Source organism: Puma concolor, chromosome B1 (genome assembly GCF_028749965.1).
Source record: "Puma concolor isolate L17-30 chromosome B1, mPumCon1.1.hap2, whole genome shotgun sequence".
Lineage (NCBI taxonomy): Eukaryota > Metazoa > Chordata > Mammalia > Carnivora > Felidae > Puma > Puma concolor.
Window position 1 is genome coordinate 187318059 of NC_141670.1, and position 11610 is coordinate 187329668.

General features: G+C 40.2%; 2 long non-coding RNA genes across 2 annotated transcripts; both read left to right on the forward strand.

Moving 5' to 3' along the window:
- Nucleotides 1-200: 200 nt before the first annotated feature.
- On the forward strand, nt 201-9276 carry LOC147582069 (uncharacterized). Its single transcript, XR_015249837.1, has 3 exons — nt 201-294; nt 4415-4514; nt 9065-9276. It is a non-coding gene; the product is annotated as an uncharacterized LOC147582069 (long non-coding RNA).
- Nucleotides 9277-9685: 409 nt separating this feature from the next.
- On the forward strand, nt 9686-11211 carry LOC147582070 (uncharacterized). Its single transcript, XR_015249838.1, has 2 exons — nt 9686-9944; nt 10507-11211. It is a non-coding gene; the product is annotated as an uncharacterized LOC147582070 (long non-coding RNA).
- The last annotated feature ends 399 nt before the right edge of the window (nt 11212-11610 follow it).

An 11610-nucleotide genomic window follows, 5' to 3' on the forward strand; every position in this document is an offset into this window, starting at 1 on the left:
ATTCTGTTTTACCCCATTGAACATTACATCAGAAGCTTTCTTGAACATAATTTCTAATGGCTGTATAATATTCTATTGAGTATATGTATTATCATTTGCTTAATTATACGCTGTTGAATAATTGCCTTGTTTTCGGTTTTTCACTATGATAAATTCTGCAGTGACTATCTTTGTGCATAAAACCTTTTCTGTTCCCATCTAGGCAACTTCTATAGAAAAATCCACCTTCAGGAAGAGTATTCGTGGGTCACAGTGATGCTTCTTTCCATGACCTTGGAAAGTTTGGCCATGCAGGTACCTGTACATTTTATAGTAATACAGAGAAAGCGTCATGGGTCTTAGGATCAGATACATTTGTATTCAAATACCAGCTTTGCCACTGATTAGCTGTGTGACCTTGGAAAGTAACCTAATCTCTCTGACTCTCATATCTGCATCTGTAGTATATAGATAGCAATGCCTACTTGATAGTTATTATGAAGGTTATTTTGTAAGGCACTTAAAGTAATACCTTCCCTAAATAAATACTGAGTAAAAATTGTTTCCTCTACCTCCTTTAAAAGAAAAACAAAACTTTTTTTGCTTTAAGAAAAATTGAGGTAGGGGTGCCTGGGTGGCTCAGTCGGTTAAGCGTCCGACTTCAGCTCAGGCCATGATCTCACCGCTCACGAACTAAAGTCCCGCGTCGGGCTCTGTGCTGACAGCTCAGAACCTGAAGCCTCCTTCTGATTCTGTGTCTCCCTCTCTCTCTGCCCTCCCCCTCTCACGTTCTGTCTCTCTCTCTCTCAAAAATAAACGTTATAAAAAATTTTTTTAAAGAAAAATTGAGGTATAACATATACAGGAAGTTACACAGCTGTTAAATGTATAGTTTGATGATTTTTTTACATGTGCATAAACCCATGTAATCACAATTCAGATCAAGATATAGATGAACATTTCTGTCACCGTAGGTGATTCTCTTATGCCCTGTACCCCTCAATAACCATCCCCACTTCCCAGAGGTGACCACTGACTTCTATCACCTTGGATTAATTTTCCTATTCTTGAACTTTATTTTTATTTTTTAAGCACATTTTTAAAAATTTATTTATTTAATTGAGAGAGGGAGGGAGAGAAAACGTGTGCAAGCAGAGGGGGAGCAAAGAAAGAGAGGGAGAGAGAATCCCAAGCAGACTCTGCACTGTCATTGCAGAGCCTGATTCAGGGTTTGATCTCACAAACCGAGAGATTAAGACCTGAGCTGAAATCAAGACTCGGATGCTTAAGTGACTGAGCCACCCAGGCGCCCCTTGAACTTTATTTAGTGGAATCATATAGTAAGTATTCTCGTGTGTACAGTGTCTTTTGCTCAATATTATGTCTGTGAGATTCATCCATGCTATTGTATTAATAGTTTATTCTTTTATATTGTTTTATAGTATCCCAAAGCAAGAATATTCCAACACTGACTTATCCATTCTCCTGCTGATGGACAGTTGAGTTGTTTCCAGTTTGAAGGTGTTATGAATGCTTTTCCTGTCTATTGTAGACAACTAACACATTTCTTTTGGATATATACCTGGGAGTGGAGTTGCTGAGTTATGGGTGGATGAAGATTTAGTTTGGGTAGACATTTCTTTTATCTCCTCTGAAGACAAATTGTGAAAAGTTAAAACCATTCATTTATTCATTCAACAGATGTTTGTGAAGTGCTCTGTATGTATCAGGCACTGTGCTAAATCCTAAGGTAGCGGGGTCCCAGGGTTAGTTAAATGAGAGGTTCAAAGATGTCACTAAAAACCACTCTTCCTTCTCACCATCTTCAGAGTACTTTAGAGTATTCAACTTCAGGTTATACCCTCACTCTCAAGAAGGCTGCTGCAGCTCCAGGTATCACATCATTACAAGATCTCATCCACAAACAAGAAGTAGGGAGAAAGAGCATCCTTCTTCGTGTGTGTGTGTGTGTGTGTGTGTGTGTGTGTGTGTGAATTTTGTTTGTTTATTTATTATTTTTGTGAATTTTATTTTTAAATCTGAGAGAAAACTTTCCCTCAAATTTCCAGTAGATTTTCCTTCAGGCCCTATGTCATACACTCATGCTCTAGCAGCAAAGATGTCTGAAATGAAGTGTATTCAGCATTTTCTTTCCTGTTTTTTAATGTTTATTTATTTTTGAGAGAGAAAAGGATATTGACCGCAAGCAGGGGAGGGGGAGAGAGAGAAGGAGGGGCAGAAACCGAAGCAGGCTCCAGGCTCTGAGCTGTCAGCACAGAGCCTGATGCGGGGCTCGAATTCACGGACTTTGCGATCATGATTTGAGCCGATGTCAGATGTTTAACCAACTGAGCTACCCAGGCTCCCCTCCCTTTATACTGTTCTGATGCTCATTCTCATGTCACTCAATGTTGTGGGGATTTCATCAAGAATTGTTAAAATGAAAGATCAGTTGAGAAAGGTGAAGAGGAGAAACAAAGAGAACGCATTTCATGCGGTGATGGAAGTCTATGTAATTTATAAATTGTATGGCTAGAGAAATTGTAGCTTATTATTTTAGGATGCAAAAGAGAATGTGGAAATTGGAATCAGTTACAAGGAGATGTATTGCAGTTAGCCAACGTTTGTTGCTTCACAAATACATGAAAAAATACGATCGTGTGAAGGATATTGGATACCAAATGGGCTTTATTTTTAACTGTTTGTTTTAATAGCTCATGAAAATATGGCGGTGCTTTTTATGGCTGTAATGAATTTTAAGGATATGAGGCTTCACTTCAGCTTTCTAGTACTAAATCTTTTTAGTAGAGAGAAGATACTCAGTATGCTGGTATCCCTCCAAGCTCCTGGTGGTCAATTCCTCCTTCTGTTGCTCTTCATACTTTTCTAAAAATTGCAGGCTGTATGGGTAGAAGCAGTGACAATTTCAGCAGGTGGTTCCTAGGAAACTGGTATCATGCTCTGTGAGCCTCATTTGCCTTCCTCAGGTTTCTTTTCATTTCTTGAATACAAACCTTTCTCCCTTCCTCTGGAGGATGTATGATGGCTTTTGTGGCACTGGAACTTTAAAAGGGGGAAAATATATGGGTGTATTGAGACTCTTTGGTTTCAATATCAGAAATTCAACTTAACTTCTTGGCCCTAAAGAGAGACTTGATTGTAAGAGACTCTTAAATACAAAAGACAAACTGAGGGTGGCTGGAGGGGTGTTGGGTGGGGGGATGGGCTAAATGGGCAAGGGGCATTAAGAAGGGCAATTGTTGGGATGAGCACTGGGTGTTATATGCAAGTGAGGAATCACTAAATTCTATTCCTGAAATCATTATTACACTGTATGTTAACTAACTTGGATTTAAATTAAAAACAAAATAAAAACGAAATAAAAAAAAGAGAATTGAGGGGCGCCTGGGTGGCGCAGTCGGTTAAGCGTCCGACTTCAGCCAGGTCACGATCTTGCGGTCCGTGAGTTCGAGCCCCGCGTCGGGCTCTGGGCTGATGGCTCAGAGCCTGGAGCCTGTTTCCGATTCTGTGTCTCCCTCTCTCTCTGCCCCTCCCCCATTCATGCTCTGTCTCTCTCTGTCCCAAAAATAAATAAACGTTGAAAAAAAAAATTAAAAAAAAAAAAAAAAAAAGAGAATTGATTGGTTCGCGTAACTGAAAAGTCTAGGACATACTGACCTCAGGCAAGGCTGGATCCAGGAGCTCAAATGTTAAAGGATTGGTTTGCATGTCTTGTACCTTGTCTGCTTTCCTCTGTTGTGGCTCCATTCTCAGACAGGCTGATCTCCAGTGGTGACGGGATAGCTGCCAACATTTTGTCTTCTCAGCAAACTCAGTACGAGAAAACATATTCTTTCCTCAATAGTTCCAGGAAAAGGTATGCACTCTGGAGGATGAAGGGTAAGGATAGGGCTGATACTGAGCCAGAAGGCACCAGTCCAGGTGGGAATACAGTTTGTAATTGCCATCAGATGGGGCAGTGCCTATACTGTACCTGTTGACTATTCTGAAGTAAGGGGAAGTGGCAAAGAGTTATCCTATTGTGCTTTTTACACTCTTATTTCATTTCATTCACCCAAATTTTAATTTTTCCTTTACCTCTTTCTTTGCCCCTCCAAAGTCTCAAGAAGCGGGTAGGCAAGATTCTATCCCAGTTGGGGAGAATAAGTGTGATACAATGGTCATAATGGTGACTGTGCGTGTGGCTAATGGGACCTGATTATTCCAGGCCCTGTATTTCATCCTTTGTCCAAGAAGAAAGTAAGACAAACCTCAGCTTCATTGGGGCAAGTGCCTAATGTCACATTCACCATTGTATTTCCAGCACATCACAGACCAGTGCCTGGCACAGCAGGAGTATTCATCAAATAATATTTGAATGCAGAGAAGAAGAAACGTGAGGAAGCAATGCAATTTTTTCCTTATTGTCTTACAGAGCATGAGCTATGGAGCTGGAGTACCTGGGCTTAAAACCAGGCATTTCTAGCCCTGGCCTCACCGGCCGCATGACTTGAGGCCTGACACTTAGTAGAGAGGTAAGATACTCAGTTATCATAGATACTCCCTGTGGCTCAGTTTCTTTACTTGAAAAATGGAGATAGTAGTAGGAATTGTTGAGAGAATTAAGTGAATAATACACACAAAAAATACTTACATGGTAGACTGGATCTCTAGTCACCTATATCTAATCATCTATGGGAAGAATGTACCTCCCACCCCCTTTGAAGTTAAACTTGGCCTTGCGACTTGACTTAGCCAAAAAAATGTGAGAAGAAGTGCCATGTGTTCCTTCTGAGTGGAAGCTTTAAAGGCCAGTGTGTGTTTTGACATAGGGTGTGTAGTGAAGAATTTGGCCTTGCTCTCCTGAAATCATTGTGGCACTGTGTGTTAGCTAACTTGGATGTACATTAAAAAAATAAATTAAAAAAAAAAAAGAATTTGGCCTTGCCCAAAGAAAGGACTGGCCTTTGCCCTCAGCTTCCACGAGGTACTTAACGTCATACTTGATAGGAATGTCTTTGGTGAGGGTGGGGGTTGGCCACACCAGGAAGACCAACCATGTGATTTAGGGTGGGGATCTTGGGTCACGTGTTGTCAGTCAATCATTCAATCAATCATTAAATCCTGCCATTAATCATGCCTCTCTAACCTCAATAAAAACTCTAGATGCAGAAGCTCAGGTGAGCTGCCTTGGTCAGCAATATTCTGTGAGTAGCATCAGGGATTGATGCTGGGAGAGTAATGCATCCTGAGGACTGCATAGTTTTGTGTCTGGAAACTTCCCAGATTCTGCCCTATGTGTCTCTTCCTTTAACTGTGTAACTGTAAGCGCAAAAGCTTTTGGCAAGTTCTTAGAGTCCTTCTAGTGAATTACTGAATCTGAAAGTATTTGGGGGAAACTTCTGAACTTGCAGTTGGTGTCAGAAGTGAAGACAATCTTAGGGATTGTGTCCTCAAATTTTTCAGTTTGGGTAATTTTCAGTTTGGTTAACTCTGAATATACGTTTCTGTTTTTTCTATTGATAGGGCCCTGGCAGTGTTCCTGATATTGTCAGCTTTATCCGTCTGGCTCTTAGGATAAAGAGGATGATATGTGGGAACACAGTCCCCAGCCCACCTGTGTCACATGAGTGAGAAATAAACTTTAATTTATTTAAAACAAAGTTCTGCTTATTTGGGGATTGTTTGTAGTCACAGTGTAACCTAACCATCCTAACTGATGTAGCCTGGCCAAGGGCCTGGCACATAGTAAACACTCAATAAATATTAGCTACTACAAATTAGTACTGTAACACGAATACCTTTTTATAATATAAACATCTATACACATCATCTTTATTTTTTTTTTTTCAACGTTTATTTATTTTTGGGATAGAGAGAGACAGAGCATGAACGGGGGAGGGGCAGAGAGAGAGGGAGACACAGAATCAGAAACAGGCTCCAGGCTCTGAGCCATCAGCCCAGAGCCTGACGCGGGGCTCGAACTCACAGACCGCGAGATCGTGACCTGGCTGAAGTCGGACGCTCAACCGACTGCGCCACCCAGGCGCCCCCCACATCATCTTTAAATTACAAGAAAACTTCCTAATAGTGTCTGTTCTTTAAATCTTGGGAGCTGAAAAAAAATACAATTCCCAAATGAAGTTCTATAAATAACAAGTGCCTTTTAAGTCCTTTACACGATGAAGACAATTGACCTTTGGAATCGCTGAAGATTTAGCATTCACAGCCTAGCAGCCATTTTCCCAAAATCCAGAGCCCCCAGCTTCCACCCAGAAAAAAATCTGGAGTTTTCTTTATTTTTTTTTTAATTGTGGGAAAATACACATAACATAAAATTAGCCATTTTAACCACTTTGAAGTGCTCAGTTCGGTAGTGTTAAACATATTACCCACTGTTGCGTAACCCATCTCCAGAACTTCTTCATGCGATTTTCGATATACTCCTCACCCTCGCCCCTAGCCACTCCCATTTCACTCTCTGTTTCTATTAATTTGATACTCCAGGTACCTCCTATAAATGGAATTAAGTAGTATTTTGTCTTTTTGTGACTGGCTGATTTCGCTTAGCATAATGCCTTAAGACTCATCCATGTTGAAGCGTGTGTCAGAATTTCCTTCCTTTTTAAGGCTGAATAATGCCCCATCGTGTGTTTATAACACATTTTGTCTATCCACTCATCCATCAGTGGACACCTGGGTTGCTTCCACTTTTGCCTGTTGTGAAGGATGTTGCTATGAACGTGGGTATACACGCACCTCTCTGAGACCCTGCTTTTGGTTCCTTTGTATATATCCCCAGAAGTAGAACTGCCACATCATAGAGAAATCCCATGCTTTAGTTTTTGAGGAACTGCCATACTATTTTCCATAGTAGCTACACTTTTATATTTCTACCAACAGCCAAAGCAGTTTTAAAGTCGATTCTGGGGGCGCCTGGGTGGCGCAGTTGGTTAAGCGGCCGACTTCAGCCAGGTCACGATCTCGCGGTCCGTGAGTTCGAGCCCCGCGTCGGGCTCTGGGCTGATGGCTCAGAGCCTGGAGCCTGTTTCCGATTCTGTGTCTCCCTCTCTCTCTGCCCCTCCCCTGTTCATGCTCTGTCTCTCTCTATCCCAAAAATAAATAAACGTTGAAAAAAAAAAAATTAAAAAAAAAAAAAAAAAAAAAAGTCGATTCTGCATTGGAGGCAAGCCGGGTGCACTTTAGAACTCAGCCCCAGTCTACTCTTCCTAGTATCTCTTCCATCCTCGAAATAAGGGGATTAAAAAGAATCTTCTTCCTAGATGACATAGGTGGGAAGAGTTTTCAGGGGAAATTAACCAAAGTAAGGGAGTAAGCCACCACCTCCATTAGACTTCCTCAAAGCCTTGCCTTTTTTTGCCTGTCCACCTCCCAGCCAGTCTTCCTCTCTCATCCAGAATCTGCAAGGGATACAAGGGCTTGACAGAGCTTCCATATTTGATTTGCAACCATTACTCTTTCTCCTCTTTTCAAAAGGGAGAACGTTTTCTTTAAAGGATTATATGCATCTTCTTTCTCTCCATCTATTTTACCAGTACGTGGGTGGTGGTTAGCCCAGGCTAATTGCTGGTTATTGATCTGTAACAAACTGCTGTGTAACAAATTACTGCCAAACTCAAAACAATGACCATTTAATTATATCTCATGAATTTGTGGGTTATGAATCCAAGTGAGCTTATTTGGGTGATTCTTCTACATCATGATGGTCAACTAGGGTCACCTGGTGGCTTTAGCTTGTGGGTGACCGCTTTGAAAGGCTTTACTCACTTGTCTGGTTTCTTGGAAGATGACTGGAAGGCTGGGACCCCCAGCTGTCAGGGGTTCCCACACAAAGCATGCATGGTGGTCTCAGGGTGGTCAGACTTCTTACATAGCAACTTAGGGCTCGAAAGAATGTTCTAAGGACCAAGAGGTGAATGCTTCTAGTCTGTTAAGGCTTAAACCCAGGCACAGAGTAAGCTTTTGCCATATTTTATTGATGAAAACAGTTACAGAGCGCACCTAAATTGAAGAGGAGGGCACATACACCTCATCTATTGATGGGAGGCGTGGCAAATAGTTTTTGGCCATTTTTAATCTTTTGCACTATTTACATAAGAAGAAGGTAACAAGATTATGACTCAGGTAGAGTCTGAGTTTCACAGTGATCAAGGATGGGGAGATTAAAGGACTAGCCTACATTAGGTAGAGCAGAAGACTGACATACCAAAAAGTTAGCTATAGCCAAATCCCAAAACAGTGAGTGAAAGATTAATAAATTAAATGTTAAAATTACTGAGTGGAAAAAAATATATATAAGAAAAATAATATGTTTAATAAAGGGGTACTATTAACATAGAAAGAACTTTATAAATTAATGGTAGAAAATACATCTGGAAAAGCAAGGGCTCCAGTATATACAGAACAATCCTAAAAACCAAAAAGAGCAAACTTGAAGGACTTACTCTTTCTGATTTCAAAAATTACTACAAAACTATTGTAAATAAGACTGTGTGGTACTGACATAGAGCAGAATATAGATCAATAGAACAGAATTGAGAATTAAGAAAAAATCAACTTAGGGTCAATTAATTTTTGACAAGGATGCCAAGAATGATTCAGTGGGTTAAAGATTAGTCTTTTCAGCAAATAGTGCTGAAACAACCAGATATCTACAGGCAAAGGATGGAGTTGGTCCCCTACCTCCTACCATATACAAAAAACAACTCAAAATGAACCAAAGACCTAAATGTAAGTGTATAAACTATAAAACTCATAGAATAAATGTTCTCTCTTGTCCTTGGATTGGACAGTGATTTCTTAGATGTGAAGCCTGAAGCATAGCAACCAAAGAAAAAATAGATTCATTGAGTTTCACCAAAATTTAAAACGTTTGTGCTTCACAGGACACTATTAAGAAAGGGAAAAGACAACACGTGGAAAGGAAGAATTTTTTTCAAGTCATATATTTAATAAGGAATTAGTATTCAGAATATATAAGGAACTCTTATTCCTCTACATTAAAAAGACAAATTACCCATTTGAGAAATGGGCACAGGGTCTGAATTTATTTCTTCTTTTTAAGGAAAATATACAAATGGCCAATAAGCACATGAGCACATCATTTGTCATCAGGGAAATGAAAATCCAAACCACAATGAGATAGCACATCACACCTACTCGTACAGCTAGCAAAAGATGGGATAATAACAAGCCTTCATGAGGATCTGGAAAAATTGGAGCCTTCCTACACTGCTGATGGGATATAAAATGGCAAAGCTGTTCTGGAAAATCATCTGACAGGTACTCTAAAAGTTAAACATAGGTTTACCAAATCACCCTCAATTTCATTCCAAGGTATATACCTAAAATAACGGAAATGATATAAACTGCTATAACATTTGTAGAGAGCAGATCAGAAATAGTTGTCATAACTTTAAATGTGCATATCCTTCGACCCATAAATTTCACTTCTAAGAATGTATTCTAATGAAATATATTAAGGCAAGAGTGCAAAATATGTGTCTAAGATATTCCCTGAAGTATCATTTAGTAAATTTGGAAATAAAGTAAAATATCTAGCAATAGGAAATCAGTTATGGCATAATTTCTATCAGTCAGTGCAACACTTAGTACCTCTTTAAGAGGATATTGTGTTGCTGGGCTTTTTTTTTCCTGTAGTTTTTTTCCTGTCTTGTGGGGATGAACAGCCTAGGGCAAACATCTTTCTTATGCACCTCTGGGCCCAATTCCCAGAAGACGGACTGTGTATTTGAAGCAAAGGAGGAGAATGCGTGATGTTTGCAAATTCTTTTTTGACCGTTCCTCTGTGTTGGGGTGAGGCTGAGTTGCTTTTTATGTGTCTATCTGAGCGCTGGGGGAAGAAAGATGCCCCTCCGTGTCCTAAATGAGAAGAGAACTGTGATCAGGAGTGGACGAGGTCCACAATTTCAGCCTGGAGGAAGGTCAGTAAAAGAGGTAAGGGCAGCTCCCACCTAGGAAAGGCAGTCCCCACAAGCCTGCAGGATATCAGAGCTTACTTGCTGTCTGCTCCCAGATCACAAGAGAGCCTCCCTGACTCGGGGCCCAGCAACCCTAGGCAATCTACACATCTCACCTTCAGGCAGGTGGTTGGACGCATATGGGCTAATGCCTACACTTCGCTTCATATTGACTGGCTTTGCCCCTTTGGGCCCTGAAATTTCCACTTCACTGCAATGAATCTAAGGAAAGCCTGGCTCTGGAGGGAGGCTGGGTTGGCCAGCCTGAATTTTAATATGTCTTAAGGCATCTATTTACTGAAAGGGAAAACTGTCTATAATATATTAAGTAGGTAAAACAAAGCTGAAAAAGTATATATGTTGTGATTTCTATTTTTTATATTAAAAAGCATACAAGTATTTGCTAAACAAAATATTCTGATGAGCATGTAACTAATGTGGTTTTCAGAGGTGATCCTTATCTTCTTATTACATACTTTCTTTTCTTATACTTCACCAATATTTGATCTTTTTTTTTTTCTTTCAGTGAGCATTCGCTACTTTACAAAAGAAGAAACAAGACTGTTTTGTTGAAGTGTGCCAATGTGAAAGGGTTAGTTAGTTATTATTGGTCTGAATACGTGGACTTTGGAGCCTGGCAGGTCAACAATGACACGCGGAAAAGCACACAACACAAGGGTGACTGCAGATTGCTGGGCAGAGGGCGTTTACTTTCTGGTCCACTGAATACCCCGCTCTGGATGCTAGCGGCCAAGTTTCCTCCTGTGTTATGTGGGAGGAAAAAGGATGTCAGAAACTTGTCTGCTAAAGGAAGAGTGTTATGGGCTGAATCATATCACGCTAAAATTCGTACGTGGGAGCCCTAACTCATAGTACCTCAGAATGTGACTGGATGAGATAGGGTCTTTAAAGGGTGATTAAATGAAGGTGAGGCCATTAGGGTGGGCTTTAATCCAATCTGATTGGTGTTCTTATAAGAAGAGGAAGTAAGACTCACTGAGAGACCCCAGGAATGTGCACACACAGAGAAGAGACCATGTGAGGACACACCCAGAAGGCAGCCAAGGAGAGAGGTCTCAGAAGAAACTAAACTAGTCGGTACCTTGATCTTAGACTTCTAGCTTCCAGAACTTGGGAGAAAATAAGTGTTTGTTGTTTAAGCTGCCCTGTCTGCTATTTTGTTATGGTAGCCCAGCAAATGAATACAAGGATACTCATGATTTTAAGTTTCTGCATGTTGCCATGTGTAAATATTTCAGCCCAAATATTTCACAAATGCTGCCTTTTTTTTTTTTTTTTGCCTTCACAGAGGACCTTTCTTCAACAAATATTTCATAAGAAAAACCTCATCAAAGAAGTTGTCTTTATTTATGATTTTGCATAATGATAGGTCTCCTGAATTTCATTTCATTCCTGTTCAGAACATAAATTTATCCAATTAAAAATAGGTGCTTTAGCAAATGATTCATCTTACAAGGTGAGATATTTCAAAACGCAATGACAGGATTTCAATGTTAATATTGTATACTAGCTGAGGGCTCATTGTTGAATGGGTTCAGAGCCCCCTGTGCTTATTAATAAAGGGTAATTTCAAGTCTCCCTGTTTGAAAATGATGCTTCCAATAACTGA